The sequence below is a fragment of the Lactuca virosa genome, chromosome 4 (assembly GCF_052849685.1).
Source record: "Lactuca virosa cultivar CGN04683 chromosome 4, Lactuca_virosa_CGN04683_v6, whole genome shotgun sequence".
In the NCBI taxonomy this organism is placed as follows: domain Eukaryota; kingdom Viridiplantae; phylum Streptophyta; class Magnoliopsida; order Asterales; family Asteraceae; genus Lactuca; species Lactuca virosa.
In genome coordinates, this window is record NC_136429.1 from 504,306,475 (window position 1) to 504,329,911 (window position 23,437).

Genomic DNA, 23,437 nt, shown 5'->3' on the forward strand with positions numbered 1-23,437 from the left:
TGCCAAAACACTTCATGAAATGTGGATAGGGAAACCTCCTTTGCTCGCACATATCAAGGTGGTGTTTTTTCATCCTCAATCTTGAACCCAAATCCAAGAAGTGTTTTTTCATCGGTTATCCACATAAGTCCTTTGGATACTTGTTCTACAGACCCAGTGAAAACGTGGTGTTTGTAGCTCGAAAGGGACTATTTCACGAGAGAGAGCTCATTTCCGAAGAGGGTAGTGGGAGTACGATTGATCTTGAAGAAATCCAAGAGTCATCTGATGAAGCAACTTTGAAGACACTAGCTCTCAACCTGAGAATGAAACTGGTGAGCCCATTGACAATTTGTTGCCCCTTCGGCGGTCCAGTAGGGTTAATATGCCACCTTCGTTCTATGGTTTCCATATAACTGAAGAAGGGGATGCATTTATCAGTGATGAAACACTGGTAAATTTGGATAAGCCTGTTAACTACAAGGAAACGATGGTAGTCCCTGAGGCTGCTAAGTGGAAAGAGACAATGGATAGCGAGATCCAATCCATGTATGATAACCAAGTATGGATCTTGGTTGATCAAGCATCTGATCGAAAGACAATAGGCTGTAAATGGATCTTCAAGAAGAAGACTGACATGGATGGTAATGTACAGACTTACAAAGCTAAGCTGGTTGCAAAGGGATTTACTCAAACCCAAGGGATTGACTATGATGAGACATTTTCACCAGTTGCTAAGATTAATTCAATTAGGGTAATGTTTGTCATAGTTTCTCACTATAACTATGAAGTATGGCAAATAGATGTCAAAACTGTTTTCCTTAACGGGAAACTGGCTAAGGATGTTTACATGGCTCAAACAGAAGGTTTTATACATGCTAAATTCCCTAATAAAGTGTGCAAGCTTGAGAAGTCCATCTATGGACTAAAACAAACATCTCGTAGTTGGAATCTTTGTTTCCATAAAAATGTCAAATAGTTTGGATTTTCTAGAAGTGAAGTTAATAAACCTCTCTCTCTCTCTCTCTCTCTCTCTCTCTCTCTCTCTCTCTCTCTCTCTCGTCCGTAGACATATGTCACCTCAACCGAACCACGTTAAATATTGTGCTCTTTTGATTTAGGTTTTTTAGAAGTTTATTGCGAGTTCACTGAAGTTTATTTTGATATTTGTCTGAAGTGTTTAACTTGTTTTGTTGTCACCCAACACTTTCTGCATTGGGGTTATAATTCTAACGGTTGTGTTTGTGGCTAAGCATTATTATAATGATGTAATAGTTAGGGTCAACAATTGTAACCTATTTTGAAGTAATGAAGAAGAATTATTTGAGTATTATGTGATTTATGTGCAACATATGTGCTTATAACGATATAATAAAATAATAATAAAAATATGCGTCAAAAATAGAATGAAAATTAGACCCAATATCTTTGAAGAAATTTGAAGTAGTCGTGACAAGGATTTCGGAGATATAAAGAACGTTAAAATCCGACTTATAACGAGGAAGTTATGACCAGTCGAAGTTTCGCGACTAAATCGGCACGACGCCGCATATCGTAAAAAGTGAATTTTTGATAAAAACTACTTTTTAGCCTTAGCGATCTAAACGAAAGTCGTAGTATACGTTAAACTGAGAGCGTGCATATAGAGAACACCCAAATCTAACTTCGTTTGAGGAAGTTATGATTTTTCTAAGATTCAGCGTAGCAGTACACAACCCGAAAATCAAATTTTAGATCGATCGATTATTAATCGACACAACCTAAATGAGAATTGAAGATCTCTTTAATAGGAGCTCAACGATATAAAGACAGTCGAAAATGGACGTCGTATGACAAAGTTATGAATTTTTAACGGACTTTAACTGTCTTAGCCTATTAAAATATAACTTTAAAAATAAAGTCAAAATTAGCCTACGTAGTCTAAACAAAAGTTGTAAATCCCGTCGATTCCTGTGTGTGGATATAAAGAACGTAAAAACCGGAGCTCATATGCAAAAGTTGCGGATTTTAGAAGATAATCAGCTTTGGATAAAAACCTCGAAGTGATACGTGGCAAGATCTGCGCCACTACTTCTTCCCCACGGCTTCGCACGAGATCGTGACACTTGTCATCGGTACGCCCTGTGTACTGAGTATGCCCAGCGTACACGCACTCGTCCAACCTATATATAGAGCTTATTTCTCACTCATATACTCATACCTCTCAACCATTTCTCTCTCAAACACCCCAAACCCTCTATTCTTTCCCCTAACACCTCCTAGGTGTTAGTAGCGAGTCCCGGAGCACCAGAAGGCTCCGAGAAGAAGAGCTTTCGGCTCATAAATTCTACCCGCACAGAGCTCGGCTCCTCGCTAAACCCCCCTGTAAGTGAGTCATGTTTACCATACTTTGAGTATAACTTATGTTTAAGTTCATTAACGTTATTATGAACCTACAAACAAGACTTATCAGTGATTTACGGGGATGATGTCTAGGCTGTGATTTTAAGTGAGGTGTTTAAAGTGGAATTTCCAAACAGTATACTTCGTATACCAAACGGACCCTACCTCCAATATATATAATACTACCTGGTTGTTCCTTACTTGATAGATCATGAAAGTATACTTTGAGTTAATGATAAATCTAGACTAATAATTAGTCTCAATAAATATTAGACTAAGACTTAGTGATAATAATACTAGGTTTCGTCAAAGAAAAAGACGATTGTTAGAAGCGAAGCGTTGCCCGAATTTCGATTCGTCACTTTAACAAGTGAGTGTATAGTTACTTTCATCTTACACATAGATATGAAGTATTTAATATAAATTACTTGCTATATGTGTCTATTATCTGTGTTCCTGATACCTATGCTAGATGAACGATTTATACATGTTTTACTCAATTTAAACTGTATATGTATTTTGTACCTATAATTATGTTGGGTAAAGATGGGTAGATGATATGGATGAAATAAATGATGAAAGGCCTGATGTTAAAGTTGATCCAGTCATCTAGAAGAGTATAGATGACGACCACGAACTATTCTAGACAGTCCAGTGGAACGATGACAGGCTCGCAACCTGTAGGTGTTTTTGAACTACGTGTTCACCAGGTGTACTCCATCCCCCTCATGGTTGCCTTACTGACATATATTGCTAAGGAATCCCCTTAACATTATTGTCTATCCTGAAGATAATCCTTAGGCTAGGTCCCTTAAAGTAGATGTTTTAGGGACAGAAAGTGAGGATAACGGGAACGGGTAATCGGGTTGAATGATTTGATGAAATTAAAGAACTTAATTGTTGTGGGTTGAAAACCCTATATGCTCACCAAGCTCCCAAGTCTGACTCACTCAGTTTCTTGTATTACAGGTAGTGACACAAGAGCACCGATGTGATGAACAGATGAGAGAATTATGGATTATAGGCCAGTAGAATAATAGATGTTGTAAGACCTATGTTTTTTTCCGCTTATGCTTATGTACTGTATTGACGATAACATCCTAATGTTTTTAATATAATTAAAATACATTTCTTCGGAAATACTTTGATAATATCTCTATCATATTTTTGGGAACAAATTCCGCAATAATATTCTTCAAAAAGATACTCTGATTTTTAAATAAAACATAAACAAATCGGTCTTTTATGCCCGTGAAATTGGGGATGTCACAATAATCATACACAAAAATTTGTTTCAATTACTTATTAAGTGAAAAATATTCAACATCGCAACATATATCAACTAACGTTGATAAAAAGAAATGCAATACATACTAATAATTTACGAGTTTCAAACTTGTACCGAGTACGTTTTTCTTCTCTTCTTTCTATTTTTTTTGGTAATAAACTTGAGTTACTTAGACCCTTTGAATGTTTCGGTAATCTTTATGTATAATAATACTTGGTCAACTTTATTTCATCATGTTTAGTCTTATGTTTAACAACTATGGGACAAGAGCAACGATTACAGAGATAAAGCCATAATAGAGATTTTTAACCATATTTGAAGTTTTGAACACCTGAATATTTTATACCCACGCTAGTGGGAAAACGATTACAAAGATGAAGTCATAATATGTTATTTTAAGGGTGTTGCTAAATTGACACCCCTTAGACATCTTATAAATATTTTTATTAAAAGTCAACCTATAATAAATTATTTATAATTTACTTTTTCAAAAAATTATTTAAACTCAACCAATAAAAAAGAAAACTTACCAACCGAATGTTAGAGAGAATCTCTTCTGATGGTTTTATTCGTTGCAAAGAGCAACTTCTTCTTCTTTTTTTTTTTAATTACAAAATGAGTTAGTTAGAGAAATTGTTTGTAAAAATGGGTTAGTTTTAAAAACAGTTGCAAAATGGTTTTGTTGGCCATATTTTGTCAAACGTTTTTTACAATTTACACTTTCAACCTTTTCAATTTTTATTTTCAACCCTTCAACCTATATTAATATTATACTAACATCATTTTTGTCTTTTAAATTTTATTTCATACATACATTTTAATTAAAAAGATATAAACTACACACCAAAAAATAGAAACTTTAGCAGAATAAATTAAAAATAAAGCATTTTAATATTAAGATGCTACGAGATAAATTTAAAAAAATTACGATAGAATAAACATGAAATTACAAAGTCAGTTAAAAAAATATACAATCTATATTGCATTGAATCTTGGTTAAGAATTTAGATAGTTCTTTGATTATAGCCAAATTAGTGGCATATGTTCATCATGATGACGAATACCCATTTTGTTATGAATTCAACTTTTCATGCCTCCAACCTTGACTAACATAACGTTTAGAGTAATATGCTTAAATGTTCCAATTTGAATTCAACCAATAATCAACGTGAGTGAGTGGTGCAAAAGTGGAATTATATTATTATTTATATGTCAGAGTAGTGTGTACATGATTAACAATGGAAAGAAAGTTATATTTTTAATGTATATACAATATAATTGCATGTGAACAATGAAATTTGTCTATTTGCTACTAACCACATGTGTACGTATGCTGAAACTAATGGACGGTGTACGTATTTCCTCCAATTTCATATATTTGTAACCATGTGACCAATATGTAGGCACCTTTCATTGTAGTTAAATTCAATTAAATGATAGCTTTGTGCATGGTGTCAGGTGTAACAAACATATGTCACATACATGATGGTAGAAGTATATTGTAATTTATTGCATCTTCATTATGCTTTCTTACAAAGTTGCACACTTATGTTGAATGTAAGGTCAACACACGTCGTGATCGGTAACCATCTTACCTTTTCAATGCATTATTCATACTCTTAGATATATTTGTCGTTAATGGTGTAAGGTGTCAACACACACATTGTAACATCCGGATTTCCAGGTATCATAATTTAAGTATTTATTTTTAAGTTAAGAAGAGGGACTCGACGAGTTGACGCCTAAACTCGTCGAGTAGGATCGCGACTGATGACTCGGATTAATGAATGGACTCGACGAGTCGGCAAGTCGACTCGACGAGTCTGTGCTGTGGACAGAAACCCTAAATCGTTGGGCCTGCGCCCTATTTAAGGGTCCTTATGGCCTTCATTTGTGACCACACACCCTTGAGAAACCCTAAACGAACCAGAGAGCATAGAGAGTGAGGGAAGGATCTAATTTCATCACCATTAGTGCATTCTTGCAAGAATGAAGGAAGGGATTCAAGCTAGGCTAATTGGGGAGCTCAGATCTTCTATCACTTCATCAAAGGTTGTTGTTTGACATATGAATCCATGTCTATTTTCGTGTATATAGTGGATCTCATGATTCTAGGGTTTCCTTGCCCCCTTTTAGTTGAGTTATGGAGTATATTGAGTCCCTTTGTGGCATAGACATTAGATCTGGACCTTGAGAGGTCCAGAGAGTCCCAAAAACCTAGCTTTATGCAGTCACATAAGAGTATTGAGCCTAAGACACCATTATAAGGGTTATTTTATCAAATAGAGCTAGATGTGTGGTGCATGGACATAAAGATTGAACATTTACGTGACTTTTGGGTGCTAGAAGGTCAGATCTATAAGTTAGAGAAACAGATCTGACCTCAGAAGGTCAATTGAGTATTGCCATGGAGGAAACTCGCCAAGTTCATGAGAGGACTCGACGAGTCGGATCGGGTTGCCCCGCGATTCGTGATCAGTGGTAACCCGTCGAGTGAAAGGTTAACTCGACGAGTCGAGTGAGGCCTTAGGAGGATTCAAAGGACACGCATGGACTCGCCGAGTCACTCGAGTGCACTCGAAGAGTCTGGTCAAAGTTGTACCGTTGATTGGAGTTGACTTCCGTTGACCTTAGGGTTTTGGTCAAACTGATTCAAGAGAGGTCATGGAAGGGTAGAATGGTCTTCTACCCATTCTTAAGAGATGAGAACATGAAGAGAGTATTGATTAGAGATATTATCATTTGATAGGAGGAGGCAAGATCGGGGATATCGAGAACGAGAATATACTAGACATCATACGAGGTGAGTCTTCTCACTATACCTTACCTTGAATGGTAATTATGTGTGACCGGAAGGTCTTATGTGTTATGACGAGTATGTGATATATGTTTCCATGTGATATGTATATGTTATGTATGTTATGAGTAGTATGGTATGGACCGGAAGGTCAACAGGGTATGGACCGAAAGGTCAGCAGTGGATGGACCGGAAGGTCAATATGGTATGGACCGAAAGGTCAGCAGAGTAGGATCGGAAGGTATACTCAGTTTGTGGGACCGGAAGGTCCCTGAGACACATTGACCGGAAGGTCTCGTAGAGCTACAGCCTCGAGTGGCTGATGTGCTGTATGTAGTATTTTGGTTAACTCACTAAGCATTTATGCTTACCGTGTTATGTGATACGTGTTTCAGGTACCAACGAGGATCGCGGGAAGGCGCTGGCATGATTTGTACACACTGACAAAGGATTTTGTATTTGAGATTCTGGGATGTGTCTTACCATGATAACATTTGATACACTTGTGTTTTGAGATGATTTAAATGAGAAATGTTATGTTGGAAAATGAAAATTTGTTTTGAAAATTCACGTCGTTACACACATAACTCCCGGGTCGACATGGAATCATTTTTCCGGCCTATATGTTGAAACAACCAAGGCAAGCAAGTCAGGCCGGAAAGCCCTTCTCTAGCTACAAAGGTACTCGGCTAAGTACGCTCGGATAAAGTATTTCCCAAGTAAAAAAGCAATATCCCACAAAACAGGGGAAAAGTTCAAGATGTGCCTAGATTCTTTTTAGCTTCGTTAAATATGCACCTATATTAGCTTCATTCAAAGCTCTAGATTCTTTTCGAGTATTAAACATGCCTACATAGATTTATTCAACAAAAAAATTGATTGATTATATAATCATACACGTTAATCATATACTATTTTACTTCAAACCGACATACCACGAGAAGTTGAACCAATGTTCTCATCTAGAAAAGAATCAACTTCATGTTCCTCTTCTCCATAATCTTCCTCCTATTGGTTCAAACTAAAATAATGAACTCTTCCTAGATGACCTTGATGGGGAGAGAGTGACTTCATTGTTTCATCAGTAGGCAACACCTCATCTTGCAATTTGAGATTAGTATGTCCCTTATGAATCTTAGGATATACAACATCATGATTGCTACTTGACTTATGAAGGTCAGATCTCTACAATATCCCTTTTTGGGGGCCAATTATCTAAATAGAAATAAAACACATATTTTTAATTCCATGTAGAGTGGTATTATCAAAAGTATGTGTTAGAGAAAATACCATATTTGAGAAATTAGTATTCTTCAATTTTTTTTGACTTGGCTTCTCCATTCCTCGGTGTCTTTTTTCATTCATCAAGTGTCTACTCAAACACTACATACCAAACAAGTCCATAAAAAGTACATAAAAGACATTAATTCTTATAATAAGAACAATACAAAATAACATTGTACTTGTTACGGTGCAAAGTCACGTTTGGATGTGGATTGTTAGGCTTACTCTCTTTTATGTGTAAATGAGTTGAGTCTTTCCTATAAATAGGAAGTGGGTGACTCCCATTATGGAAAATGAATCATTTGGAGTGTTAGACTAGAGAGAGAATTTGTACAAGACTTACTTTGTATATTCTTTCTAGATCTAATAAGAGGTTAAAAAGATTTATTTACTCCTTGTGTTCTTGATTTTGGATGATGATTCACTAGATCTTTTCTATTCCGCACATGTCATCATAATCAACTCAACTACAATTGGTATCAGAGCGGGTGTTCTTGATTTGATCAAGAATTAATCTATGGTGGCATTCTTGATTTGGTGATTCTTCATGTTCTTATTGATCTTCGTGTTTAGAGAGTGTTTTGTGTTCTAGAAATCAAATTTTTCCTTGATTTGATCCATAATTCGATTTTCTCTCTCTAGAATACTTGTTTGTACCACTTTCTCTTACTAGAATTTGGTTCATATTCACTTTCTCTCTCTAGAGATTTTCTTGATTATCATTTTCTCTCTCTAGAAAACCCAAGTTCATATCGTTTGATTCGAAAGGGAAGAAGAAATTATGGAGAAATGGTTAATACATAATGAAACTTTTCTAGGTGAATACACTTTTGAATCTCTTCTTTATTGCTTGACTGTTGGATTGAAAAATGAAGATGCACTCATTTCAAATGAAGAAAAGAATGAGGTTGGAGAATTAACTAGTCATCCAATTTATCAAACCAAAGATTTGTTTGATCGATTGGTTAAAACGTATCAAGAGAGACGAAGAAATAAGAAAGAAGGTAAGTCATAAAAGGAATTCCTCTTGTTGAATGTAAATATGGAAGCAATAAACTTGAATATTATGCAGATTGTCGTGAAGCTCGGGAACATGTTCTTGATGATAATCATCGTGTTCTTGATGTTCAAGAAAAAAAGAGGTCAAGTTGATTCTCATGATGAAATTTTTTTTTGCTCGATTGGAGTTCAAACCAATGATATTTTGTGTTCTTGTGATTCGTTTGAAGGAATGATTCCTTATTGGAAGTCGGTGATTCAAGAAATTCACAAGTATCAAACTCCAGAAGATTTGATTCAAACTCACAAAGTTGATGTTATGGAAAGTGGGTTTGTTCATGAAATCAAGTCTTCAAGATGCAAAAAAGATGAGAAAGAAAAAGAAGAAGAAGATTAAACGCAAAAACAAGCAGGTTTACTCACAAAAATCGTCAAATGTTGTGAAGTCTAAATCTGTGAAGCAAATTTGGGTTCCAAAGCAACAATTTCCAAAGGTTGTATTGAATTTGAAGTCAAAACCCAAAAGAGTTGGTGGTTCTTATGAAGATGTTCTTGGATCGTTGAAGAACACGAAGAACGAGTTGTACATCAAGCATAGTGGGTGGTACAATGTTCAAATTGGAGATTTTCTCGTTCCAACAAAAGAACTAAGATCTTATAAATTTGATTTGTTCGTTGAAAATGGAACTCGATTCGTCAAAAAGGTATCTCAAATTCTCAAATGGATTCCAAAACGTTCATGATTTCGATTCGTGTTTTACGTTTTTTCAATTTTCGATCGATTTGCCTCATTGGATCAAATCCGTTTCAACCACGTTGATTGATCCAATTATTTTTGTTTAGATCAAAAACCAAAATCATATTCTCATATTTCTTTTTAATTTATAAATCAAAATTTATGTTGTTTTGGTTTAAAACAATTACTGTTCATAGGTCCAAACCTTGAGCCCAAATCAAAAACACAATCAATTACTGTTCATAAATTCAGCCCAATTCATCATTTGATTCGAAATAATATATTGTTACTATTCAAGATCCATCAAACCTTTATATCATTTTTAAATCCAATTAATAACTTTGATACGATATTGTTGATGAAAATTAAATCGTTGTTCCTGGTTCGTATGGTACACACGCTTTACTTACTTGTACCGTCGAATCATCATGTGTCTTGATAATCAATTGTAGTTTCGATTTGGTATTTGATTTCTTTGCTTAGATCGATTAAAAAATTGTTTGAAAGTCAAACAAATTTTAGAGAAGTCAAAATTGAAATCTGTTTTGGAGTCAAAATCGATTTCAGTGTTAGATGTTCAGAATCTAATTGAATGGGATTGTCGACGTAGTTTGTGGTGATTATTGAAGTGGTACTGCTTCAATCGATGAGTCAACTCAAAAGTTAAAATTCCATGGGCTGTTCGATTATCAATCTGATGTTCAATTTCAGTTGTCTTGAAGTCTAAATTGAAAATCAAAGGATTGATTTCGAATGGGTAGATAGTCGTAATCTGATTTTGAAGTGTTGAATGTTAATTTCGAATGAGAAAGCTTATTGATTTTTGAGAGATGTCGATGATCGATACTTGTGTATCAATGTTGTTAGTCGACTGAACCAAGAGGAACTGGAATCGACAAGTCTAACATGAGAAAAAGTCAAAATCGTTCGCATCGAACAGGAATAGCTTTTGAATCGATTGGTTGCAAGTTGATGTTGATGTTGATGTTGATTTTAATCGATGGTTGAAGAATTGGATTTTGATGACGAAGGTTTGGATTATAATGGACTGAGAAGTGAAATCTATGTGGGTCTGTTTACAATTGCGCACGTAACTGTATACGCCAGGTGGAAGAGCACCACGAAGTTCACGCATACATTTCTTTTTTCATGTAACATTCCAAAAATTATGGTCAAAAATTTCATTTTAAATTTAATTAAAATAGTAACTTTGCTCAAAATTTTGAAAAACATTCTACATAAAACAATTATCAGAGTATTAATCCCAAAGATCATATAGTGCGGAAAATATAGTGTGATGCGCTGTGATCGCCCCGAGCTCCTTCATTTGAAAACATAAGTACCTGAAACAAAAGTTGAAAGTCGTAAGCATGAAGCTTAATGAGTTCCCTAGATACCACATACCATACACATCAACTGATCCATACATGCCATACATAACCATGAGCCATACATATATCATAACCAAATAAAATGTTATGTGTCAAAACATAGTCTTGCCATTATGCCACAGGCCGCCACGTGGTCTTTCTTGCCAAGTCGGGGGCCAACCCCTAGGTCTTACAGACAAGTGCCAAGAGCCACCTCCTGGTCTTCCATGCAAGCATCACAAAGACAACTAACATACATACTACTCTACTTGGCTAATCAACATACAGTGTGCCAGGAGCCACCTCCTGGTCTTTCATACATAATAACATTCAGTGTGCCAGGAGCCACCTCCTAGTCTTTCATACATAATACCTACGGCTAACCCCCGGGTCTTCCTACCATACATAATAGCATACAGTGTGCCAGGAACCACTTCCTGGTCTTTCATACATATTGCCTAGGGCTAACCCGTGGGTCTTCATACCATACATAATAACATACTGAGCGCCAAGAGCCTCCTCCTGGTCTTTCATGCATAATGCTTAGGGCAAACCTCTACATGGTCTTCCCTTAAGGCTCAACCATTTAGTCCAGTCCAACATTTGACATTTCTAATAGCCCAATATCCCATAATCATAAAGGCCCAGACTATGGCCCATCTATGGCCCAATTTTCCAAATTGGGCCCAAACCTCACATATGGGCCTTACCCTAAAGCACATCTAAATATTCTAGTCCATATGATTATTCTTAGATGGCCCACTAATAACTCAATCATCGAGGCCCAATAGAAAGGCCCAAATCAAGGCCCAAGTGAAATTAGGGTTTTCACATAAAATGATGATTAGGGTTAAGTGTTTCTCACTTAACCCATTAAGGACTTAATCCATTAAGTCCATCACTCTACTAGATAAATCATATGGTGTGATTGGGTGTAATTCACAATTCCATTCCAATGGTCCAATATGCGGGTCCCGATAAGTCCAAGGCCCATATATCCAAAATTAGGGTTTTCTAAACCCTAATTAGGGTTTTCAACCCAATCATAGCCTAATAGGCCCAAAACCAAGTCCTTAGATCAATTAGGGCTTCATTAGGCCCACTAGAGTCTCATAAGGCCCATTAGGGTTTCATAAGTCGGGCACCACCCACTACCACCTCGGGTAGTGGCGGTCAACGGAGGCTCACGGTGGTCGTTATGGCCCTAGTCAAATCGTGTCCAAGCACTCCAAAAGCAATCCAAACACAAACTAAGCACACAGCCACCTAACGCGACGGCTGGTGGCGGCAGGAGGCGGCATCCACCACCTCACGGTGGTGGTTATGAGTTTCTTTTCATTATTCTACTTTCCAATTACAATTTACAATGCTAAACCCCAAATAACACACACACACTAATACAAATACACACACACACAACCACCCTAGTGGTGGCCGGCGGTGGCACGTGGTGGTGGTGGTGACTTCTTTTCAGATTCCGACCAAGGGTTTCTCACCCACACACTACATCACACACACACACACTAAGATAAACACCCACCGAACAGCTCTTCATCGATCTTGAAGGGGGTTGACGACGGTATTGACGGCAACATCCACCATGGCCGGTTGCCATGATGGTTCCTCACGACCCTACTCGACAGAAAGCCTACCCACGCGAACACGACAGCCCCTTCGGGGTGGTAAACGGTAACCAGAGTAGCGGAGTAGCGGAAAGAGGGTTGTCGGGCGGCGACGACAGCGTGCTAGCTGGTTGTCGCCGGCTTCACGCACGAGAGAAAGAGAATAAGATGCTTTTTCCGATGAAATTAATGCGACAGGACCTCCGTAACGCCCTCTGATCCCGGCTTCTCTTCACGTCCGAAATGACAGCAGCGACAGCAGCAAGGCGGCAAGGGTCCGACAGCATTGGTTGCTAACGGCGATCGACAAAGTAGCTACCCCTGGAGGCTGCCCTCCACTCCTCGTCAGTCTTCGATGTTGCCGGTGACAAGGGCGGCTCGATGTTGGCGATAAAGCGGTGGCGGGGGAGATGGGGATATAGGGGTGGTGCGGCGCCGGAAGGGAGGTATAAGGATGGAGAGGTGGCGGCTGACACTTCTTTAGGGTTAGGGTTTAGAACTGGGGTGGCGGGTCTTATATACCCCGAGCCCCTTACGAATGTATCCCATAATAACATATTTATTCCCTCCTTCCCCCTTCTCTTTCAAAATGAGTCCCTAAGTTACCCTTTTAACCCCTGCCTTCAAAACTCTTTACAAATTGAGTCCGAAATTTACCATTTAGCCCTTACTTCCCAAAATCTATCCATCTTAAGTCCTAATACTTACCAAACACCCCCTGTCTTCTAAAAATCTTTACAAATTAAATCCCGAAATTACACTTTAGCCCCCGAAACTCTAAATCATGCCATTCGACTTCCCGAAACCAACACCCCGATAAATATTATGGATTTTAGGGCTACTATTCATCCATTAATTTTATTTATTTATTTATTTAATAAACGGGGTGTTACATTTCATTTTTCAACAATTTTCCAGTCTGTTCATTAACATTTTGATTGTTGGAAGAAGTTCCAATACTTTGAACAGCAGTAGGAGGACGAACATCACCAATAATGCATTTATAGAGTTCCTCATCAATTTCATTCAAGCAGTCCTCCATACGATCAGCCCATTGATCGTAGAACTCAGGAATTAGCATAGGAATCTTAGTAGAAGAACCAAGAAGATGAGAGTAAGACGTCATGGTGTTCATGTTAAAGTTCGTCATTGTTGTACGGAAGATTTTTTAGAAAAGCTTCAAAAAATTTGATTTAAAGAGTGAAAACCAATCAGAAATGAACAACAAACACTCGATTTCACAAATAGAATGCAGAGATCTAAATATAATATGGCTGGCTCGATTACACTTTCGATGAGTACAGAGAATATTCAGAGAGTACAGTTACGAAAACAAAGTTACTTTCTAACTCTAATACTATCCCATATTTATAGGGATCAGGAAAGCATATAAAAAATATAAGAGACTGAACTCTCAAAGCTTCAATACAAAAGTGCCCTTATAATAAAATAACAAACATACATTCGAAACTATTCACGACCTAGAAAGCCTTCGACATCTCACAATAAACATTCAACTTCAACAGAAACTAGCATTTTTAGCATGTTACTAAATCGTTGTATGATGTTATTAACTCTCTATTTCAATATGGCAAAATATCAATATATATCATGCAAAAGTTTCTTCAAAGAAACAATATACTTTTATATATTTATTTAGTATACCATTTTACTTTCATTTCATTCTATTATAGCATTGTACTTTCAAGAAGACAATGTACTTCAAAAGGCTTTTTCAAAAGGCTTTTTTCTATTAGAACATTATACAATGATTTTATAAGAAACAATGAAAGTATGACGTTAGTATAAACAAATAAATTAGAGTACATTGCTATTTATTAGCACTATGAATTATCATAAATGAACCTTTATAAACACATTAAGATAGATATACCTTTGTATTATGCTTGTAGGAAAATTCAACTTATGATCCAAGTTATCGATTGATGACGCGTGTTATACATACACACCTCACCAACCAACATAAGAATAGGCAATATAAATTGCATCTCCAGTTCAAGAAGTTCCCTATAAAAGATGAAGCAATAAATAATCCTTCAAATGGTATAATCATTGATGACGGGGTAAAACTATGTCAAAGATTTGCTAGTGGGGAATTTCAGGTTTTTATTTCTTTACCAATTATATCATTCCTAACATTTATCAATAAATGGTAAAATAACATATTTATAAATAGTATATGTGTATTCAATTTATAGAATTATAAAATTCGTCCCTGTGTTTTTTGGTTTGCAAAAATGACATGAACAACCCTTGTTTTTTTTTTTTTTTTTGCCAAATTTACAGAATTGGTCCCTATGTTTTTACATTGTAGAATTATAGAAATGGTCCCTGTGTAATACTATGGACAAATGATAGAAATGGTCCATATATTTTTTGGTTTGCACGTATGATAAAAACAACCCTTGTGTTTTTTATTTTTCAAACTTTTTGCAGAATTATAGAAATAATCTATAGTGTAATAGTATGGATAAATGATAGAAATGGTGCTTGTGTTTTTTGGTTTGCAAAAATGACAGAAACAACCCTTTTGTTTTTTATTTTGCAAAATTTACATAAATGGTCCCTATGTTTTTACTTTGTAGAATTACAAAAATGGTCCTTATTTTTTTGGTTTTGAAAGATGACAGAAACAACCCTTGTGTCTTTTTATTTTTCAAAAGTTCTAGACTTGGTCCCGTATGCTTTTACTTTGCATAGTTATTGAAATGGTCCCTATATAACAGTATAGTCAAATGACAAATATGGTCCATGTGTTTTTTTTGCTTTGCAAAATTATAAAATGTCATATATGTAATACCGTAACGGTGTAGCACAAAATTACAGAAATAGTCATTATGTAACACAATAATAATGTAGCGTAAAATTACAAAAATAGTAAATGTGTAATAGTAAAATTACATAAATAGTTTATATGTCTTTACATTTTGCATCAAATAATCATTTTCACTTATTTAATTTTATAAAAGGTTAACATTAAAAATAAGAAAAACATATCATTTAATCACGTTCCACCTACGATTGACAGTTTCAATTGCAAGGATTGTTGACATGGTAACTTTTTTAAAACCTAAACTTTTATTTTCATGTCACAAATATATATATATATATATATATATATATATATATATATATATATATATTGACAAAGTTATGGTAAGCAACCTTTTTAAACATAAAAAGAAAGAAAGAAAAGAAGTATCATTGATTGAACGTTATAAGATTGGATATTTTCGAAAAAGAAAAATAAAATGGTCAATGAGCCGGCTGAAAAAATTTACGTATTTTTAATATCTTGACATGCTTATGAATAATTTGTTTGTTTCACTTTTAATCTAAATTGTTTTTGTTATGCAGAATGAATTGATAAATGAGGAAGCATCTTCTTTTTGTTCGTCGGTTGAAATTTGTATGAAAAAACACATCATATATCGGGACATATAAAAGGGTGTTTTATTTTGACAAAACAAGTTTTAACCAAAAAAAAAAAGGTTACAGATGGAACTCGAATTAGAAAATAAAAAATCAAAAGCTTTTGAGGAGAAAATTAAGGTAATTAAAGAAGAGCACCTATAATTTTAAGACCAGAATATCAAATATCAAGATGAGAAAAATAATAAAATGGAATTCATGATCAACGAGCTTTCATGTTTATCTCAATTATATTGATCAATTGAATTTACTTTTAATTCACATTGATCTTTATATGTTTTCTTTTCGAAATATATTTTATGGATTTTGTTTTTTAAAACTTTAATTTAATATTTTATATTATAAATATGAAGATTTATTTGGTTTTTGTTGTCGTACTGTAAAGATTATATCATTTACCTTTTCTTATTATTCCTTAACTAGAAAAGTTTTCCCCCGCGTTGCGGGGGTTGGAAGGTGTCGCATCTGTTTTAAAGTACAGTACATTGTCTTACAAACGGATAATAATCAAAGTAAAATGTCAATGAAAAATTTGTCTTTCAGTAGGTAAACAATGCAAGTTATCATTAGATAACATTTCAATGATAACATATTCACTAACAAAAATCACAAATCCAAATCCTTGAGATCGGTTGGTGAAACTAAAACCTTCATCTACACAAACAAAACAATTGCAGCAATTGGGATGTGGGGTCCACATCCTTAGAAGCAATTGCAGCAATCATGTTCATTGACTTTTTTTTCATTAATCTTATTAGCTTCTGTATTATTTCTATTGTAACGTCTGTTATATCTCTCCTTGGTCCACCTGTACCATAACTCTCCTCAACATTTATATATAATAAACAAAGTCTCTATAACAAAGAGTAAAATATGAAAATGAATTCGAATATTATTCCAAAATAAAAGATTGGAGCAACAGACAATGCATCATCAGGTATGACCAACCACCGGATTAAAAAAAATGACAAGTCAGTTTACAAACTAAACATTCAAATATTAATAAAGATATGGTAACTTACAATTAACTACTTACACCTTCCCTTGAGTAAACTAAAATGAAATCAACAGGTCTCCCATATTTGATGTCGCCATTCTAACCCAATGTACCTTCAATAAATTAAAGCATCAGAAACTTTGAAACATTACGCCATATTATAAAGTAATTTTATAAATGAAAGTAATTTTGGCAAAATTCATTTTACAATACCCCTACAATGAAAATCCATTCTATGTTTTACAGTTTATCATTCGTGATTTTAGTGATTGTCCTTGATATGTTTATGTAATGATTATTTTAAAGTTGTAATAGATATGCATTTTTTTAAGGTCCTGTAGCATCAAACCTTGTGAGAATATTAAACTAAACAAAAAGAGATCAAGGACTTTCATGAAACCTTGTGAGAATATTAAACTAAACAAAAGTTGTCATTAACAAATCTATGTACCATGTATGTAATTATGTATTTGAAGAATTACTAAGTGTAAAACATGCTTTTTCTCCAAGATCAATTTAAAAAAACTACGCATCTATCTCTATTTGATTGCATCTGCATTGAAACTTCTTTGTATTATTAACTTACATTCAATGAATAAGATATAACCTATTATAATCCATTAATTATACCATCAAGAGAAGCTTCATATACTTCAAAATAGAATACATGACTATTATACTTACTTGTACCATGTAAATTGCTAATCGACAATGTCACTCATCAGTTGTACAACATCAACCTAGGCCAAAAGGATAATCATATAAGAAAATATCATTTTTACAAAAATTAAGAGTGTGTGAAAGACTAATCAAGCTTATATCAATTTTCAAGTAACATAAAGATAGTTAGTGCCAATCCATTGATCAATTGATATAGAAGATTAGATTTGTACCAACGGATATTGATACATCGTAGGAGGTTCTTGTCCACCGAGACTGCATTTTAAAAATCATCAAAGCTTAATTCATTGCAAAAATGTAACATCAAATATCAGTTTCACTTGGGCATTTTCACAAATAGTTGGCATGCATTGTCTATGTATCAGAAACAAATAAGAACAAATAAGCAAGAGATTAAGAAATACCTTTAAACAGAATCCGAAAAGGCCAATAAAAATCCATAGCTGTAATAGCTTTTGTATCAGCAGCAGTGCCAAGTGAAAGTGATTGAGTGAAATATAAGAGATGACTGAAACAGCACCTGTAACAGCTTCTTTAACAGACTTCCTCAACATAACAAAATAAAAGCTAGTCAAACTTACAACTAATGATTTAATTAAGTAGAATCAGATTTATTAAAGTTTGTTTACCTTTCTTCAAGTCGGTAGCTATGACAGTTGCATCTTCCGAAACTTGAACTTTGTACTTCTTGTCGGGTCGTTAATCGGCAATTTGGGTGGTCGAACCACAAACACCATCTGCAATTTTCGTCTCTTTTTCCAACTTACCAACCAGCCCTAAGTTAAACCTCAAATTAGGGTTAAAAAAAACAAAATCGTTGTTAATACTTTAAAAGCCAACCGGAAAACTCCCATCAAGGTTAACAATAGATTATCAATCCAAAACGCTATGCAAAATCAAGAAAAACCCAATGAAGATTTTTTTTGAAGAACCGAACCAATTTTACAGAATCAGACCAGACAGGGAGAAAGAAAGAAGAATAAGAAGAAAATCAGAGACGTCTGTATCTCGAAGATAACCGTAACCGTCTTGTAACATTGCTGCAAACACACTGCCCTAAGCACCGGCTCCAACGCTTACGATTCTTAAAGGATCGTCGTCTGTTTTACTGCTGGTGCTTACATAATCGATTTAGAAGATGGTGCGGGTGGAAGAGATCGATTTGCATCGGTAGGTGGAGTAATTTGCATCGGTGGCTCGAGTCCGGATTGAAAATAGGTAGCGATGTGGTTCATAGTCGGTTGAGAGAAGACCGAGAAAGAACGAAACAGAAGAAATCAGGAACAATAGAAAGGGATTTGATCGAAGAGGGCGGTGGAAAATTCCAGAAACAGAACACGTGTGGAACATCTGTCCTCTAGCTCTAATTTCAAAAATGGCCCTTATATTTACCAATAAGAAAGAACAAAAAGAAGAAAACAAATGCAGTAAAAAAAGACCCAATTTGGCAAAAAACTGAAAATAAAGGGACACACATGGAATGTAAGTACAGGGACCTAATTTGCCAAACCCCATCCAGATTACTGTTACTATCTTTCACAATTTTAATATATATATATATATATATATATATATATATATAATTATTAACCCTTTTTTTGTCATTTAGTGACCACTTTTTTGGTCTCTAACAATATCAAAAATTTATTATTGTTATAAAATAACATCAAATAACAAGATACATTATAAAGTAAAGAAAGACATGCGAGTGAAGAAAACTTTTATTTCAATACTTGTCAACTTTCTAATACATATGGCTCACTATTTATACAACCAAAATAAGATGAAAGATGAATACACATTATAATGGTGCATTATTACACTCATAAAACACATTGAAATGGTTGTTACTTGTCACACCCCAAACCGGAACGGCGGAAACGTTCGGGGGCGGAGCACGTCATGCGTAGTATCACAACAATTGTATAGCAAGCGTAGTAAACACAACCAAACATTGAATACAAATATGAAAGTGTTTACATCAGTTTGGAACTTGTTTTTAAATACATCAAAAGTATGTAAAATATAAAAACATGACTCTTATTGCTCCGGCTCCTCTAAATCCAAGAAGTACCTGTCTACTGATTCCCTGAGAATACAAGCAGTTTGAAAGAATATCAGCATAAAGCTGGTGAGTTCATAAGCGTTTAGTTTTTGATGAAAAATGTTCTTTGATTCATTTGAAGAGTGTTCCTCAAGAAAATCCTATATTTTCTTATGAAAAGCGTGTTTGAAACCCATTCCTTCCAGGACTTCCAGATTCGTACAAAATATGTACAATCCAAGGAGTCGTGGAATTAATATGAATATCTGTTGGTTACATGATGAACAATCCGTTTTGAATAGCCGGTTTATCCCGGGAAAATCCTATATTTTCCCTAAAGGTTGATGGTCGATTATCCGTTTTAAAGTGAGGTAAGCAAGTATCTACCATACTCGTGTTGATAAAAGCAGTTTTCTTAAAAACCCTGGTTACACCCAGAGAGTTATATTAGTCTTAAAAAAAACTAAATAAAAGAAAACTGTGATGAACTAAGTCCTAAAGATATTATTATTAATACCCTCCAGTAATTAAATCGGTTATTACTTTGAGGTTAGTTCACTTGATTCATTATTACCAAAGTAAATCTCTGCTATCTAGATTGTGAGTTTTATAACCATACATTAACTTGATATGGCACGTATGGGGGCCAGTATCATTTATGACTTTGTCACCCGTAGACCTGCCGGTCCCACTGTAGCTAGCAGCGAGGTGCGGGATAGTCAGTCTCGTATAGATCTATACACAACAGTCACGCTCTCCCTACAAGAGATTCTGGTCACAAGTGTTAGTCCTACACTCTGATTCTATGGGAGTGTTACCAAGGACGTGTCTCCAACTTAGACTAACAAATTTACAAGTAATAATACTGAAAATCATGTTTATGATTTGCATGAATCCTTTATAAAATAATACATTTTACTACATGATTCACAAGTTCATTGTTCTAGTTTTGAAAACTGTTTCTACGGTAAAACTGTTTTCCGTGTTAAAAGCATGCTGAAAGTATAATTATCTTAAACAAAATAATATATTTTAAGTACAAGTTTCCTTGTACTTTTGCTTGTATCCCCCCCCCCCCTGAAAACATGAAAACTTGGAAACACGTAGGGGTATGAACTCACCTGTAGTGAGTGGTTCTGACGTGTGGTTGAAAGAGGAGTGCAGAGTGTCAGGTGTAACCTTGAGCACACAATGATCCTAATAGACACACATAGACATGTATGTGTATGAATTTAGTGTATAGACGACTAAATAAGAAGGGTAACACCCTTATTGGCTAGGAAACTCTAAGATTTATGGGATACAATCACATATGATTGCATAATTAGGGTATATGGTCACCCTATAGAGTTTACGGTCAAAGAGGTATGACCACTGGAGTTCACGGTCCGAGTGTTTACGGTCCAATGACCTTACGGTCATGGAGTTCACGGTTCATGGGTTTACGGCCCATGAATATACGGTCATTGAAGAGTGTACGGTCCATGGGTTTACGGTCATTAAAGGTCAACCGTAAACTCATCAATCTCGCACAAATTGTGGTTTTCAAGGGCTTCATTCAAAGGCATCGGATTCTAGGGACCATGCTTAGCCTTAGGAAGGGTAAAGGCTATACGAACACCCTTTATAAGGGTTTACGGTCTATGAAGGTTCATAGGACCGTAAACTCTTTTGTTCAAGCAAGGAGTGATGATCTTAAGTCCAAAATGAAGGATTTTAACTCGATTTATGAAGGGGAAGATGATACTTACGGTTTTTGAAGGCAAAGAAGGTGTTTTCGGTCCAAAACACCACCATGTTCTTGAGGATTTCCTTGAGCAAACTCGATGAAGTTAGAGAGAGAGTAGAGAGAGAAAGTCTTTGGAGTGTTTAAAGTGGTGAAATGAAGGCTAAACACCCTATATATAGGGTAGGGTTCTCGGTCCAAGAGGGGTCCAACTGACCGTAAGCGGGTTTACGGTCACCCTGACCGTAAGCTCAAGGTCTCGACCTTAAACTCCTTTTTGAGGAGGTTTACGGTTGCTAGGTAGTTTAGAACTTAAACTGACACTTCCAAATACTAATCCCTTTGATTCACTAGAGTTAAAATACTCAATACAGGTTCCAAACAGTGATAACTGGAAGCAAAATGAGTCTAACACTGATAAATTTGAATGTTTACACAAGTTAGAAATTCCGGGTTGTCACATTACTAATGCTAAATAATGATAGAGAGTTATGGGAGAAATGGGGAATCCAATGGTCATTCACAAACTAATATTTCATAACACTCCCCCTTGAATGACGATTGTATCATGCCTCGTTAAAATCTTAATAGGTAAAACCTCATGGTAAAAACCCTTTATTAAGGAAAAAGAGTACATGATTAATAATAGATATTGGAAACAATTGCCTCGTTAAAAACCTTGCTAAGAAAACCCAGTAGGAAAAACATAGCTAAGGAAAAGAGTATAATATGTTTCCAACTCCCCCTGATCAGCACATCACTTGATTTCCTTGAAGCGCCGTATAGCAATGTTTCGTACCATCTTTTCAAATTTTGATGTAGGAAGTGCTTTAGTGAACAAATCGGGAATGTTGTTAGTTGATTGAATTTTCTGGATGTTGATGCCACACTCTTTTTGAAGATCATAAGTGAAAAAGAACTTGGGTAATATAGCTTGGTTCTGTCTCTTTTGATAATTCCTTCATTGAATGGAGCTATACAAGTCATATTATCTTCATATAGTATGGTTGGAACATCCCTGTTAGAGGTTAGACCACACTTCTTGTGAATGTGTTGAGTTAACTTTCATAACCAAATACATTCATGACTTGCCTTATGAATTGATATAATCTCTGCATGTTTAAAATAAGCAGTAACTAAAGTTTGTTTAACATAATATCAATAAATTTTCTTACCTCCATAAGTGAATAAATAGCCTGTTTGAGTTTGAGCTTTGTGTGGATCAGATAAATATCCAGCATCTGCATAACCAATTAACTTCACATTTGATGAATTTGATTAGTATAAATTCATATCCACTATACCTCGAAGATACCAAAGAATGTGTTTGACTCCATTCCAGTGTCTTCTTGTTGCACAAGAACTATATCTTGTTAATTAGTTTACGACAAAAGATTTATCAGGTCTTGTATTAATAGAGAGATATATTAGTGCACCAATAACACTAAGATATGGTTCTTCAGGAACAAGAAGATTTTCATGTTTTTTATGATGTTGAAATTGGTCCTTTTTGGCATCTAAGTGCCTTACCATCATCGGGTTACTCATGGATGTGAGTTATTCCTATAAAACATTTTAAGCACATTTTCTAGATATTAATGTACAAAAACTCCATTTTTGTGTGCTTAATTTGACGACCCAAACAAAATTTCATTTTACCAAGATCATTCATTTCAAATATTTCTTTAAAACAAGAAGTGGCCTTTTTCCAATTCTCTAGGAGTTCCAATTATGTTCAAATCATCTGCAATAACATCAATTATGACAAATTCTGATCCGAATCTTTTATGAATACACATGGGCTTATTGGATCATTTTTGTGGCCCTCTTTCAACAAAATGGTATTTAAAAAATTGAACCACATATGTTCTTATTGTTTCAATCCATACAAAGATTTATTTAATTTTACCGAATATACATTTCGAGAATTAGAAGTTTGTGCTTCTGGCACCTTAAACCCATCTAGGATTTCATATAAATATTATTCTCATGTGAACCATATTAATAGGTCGTAACTACATCCATCAGACGCATCTCCGGTTTTTCATGTATTGCCAGACTTATTAGATAATGAAATGT

The 23,437-nt window shown here is 35.1% G+C and overlaps 1 long non-coding RNA gene across 1 annotated transcript; it reads right to left on the reverse strand.

Moving 5' to 3' along the window:
- Positions 1 to 16,782: 16,782 nt before the first annotated feature.
- On the reverse strand, positions 16,783 to 18,931 carry LOC145109369 (uncharacterized). The gene is made up of 5 exons (XR_013708975.1): positions 18,218 to 18,931; positions 17,993 to 18,130; positions 17,801 to 17,843; positions 17,592 to 17,647; positions 16,783 to 17,020 (listed from the first exon to the last, which is right to left on the reverse strand). It is a non-coding gene; the product is annotated as an uncharacterized LOC145109369 (long non-coding RNA).
- Positions 18,932 to 23,437: the final 4,506 nt, after the last annotated feature.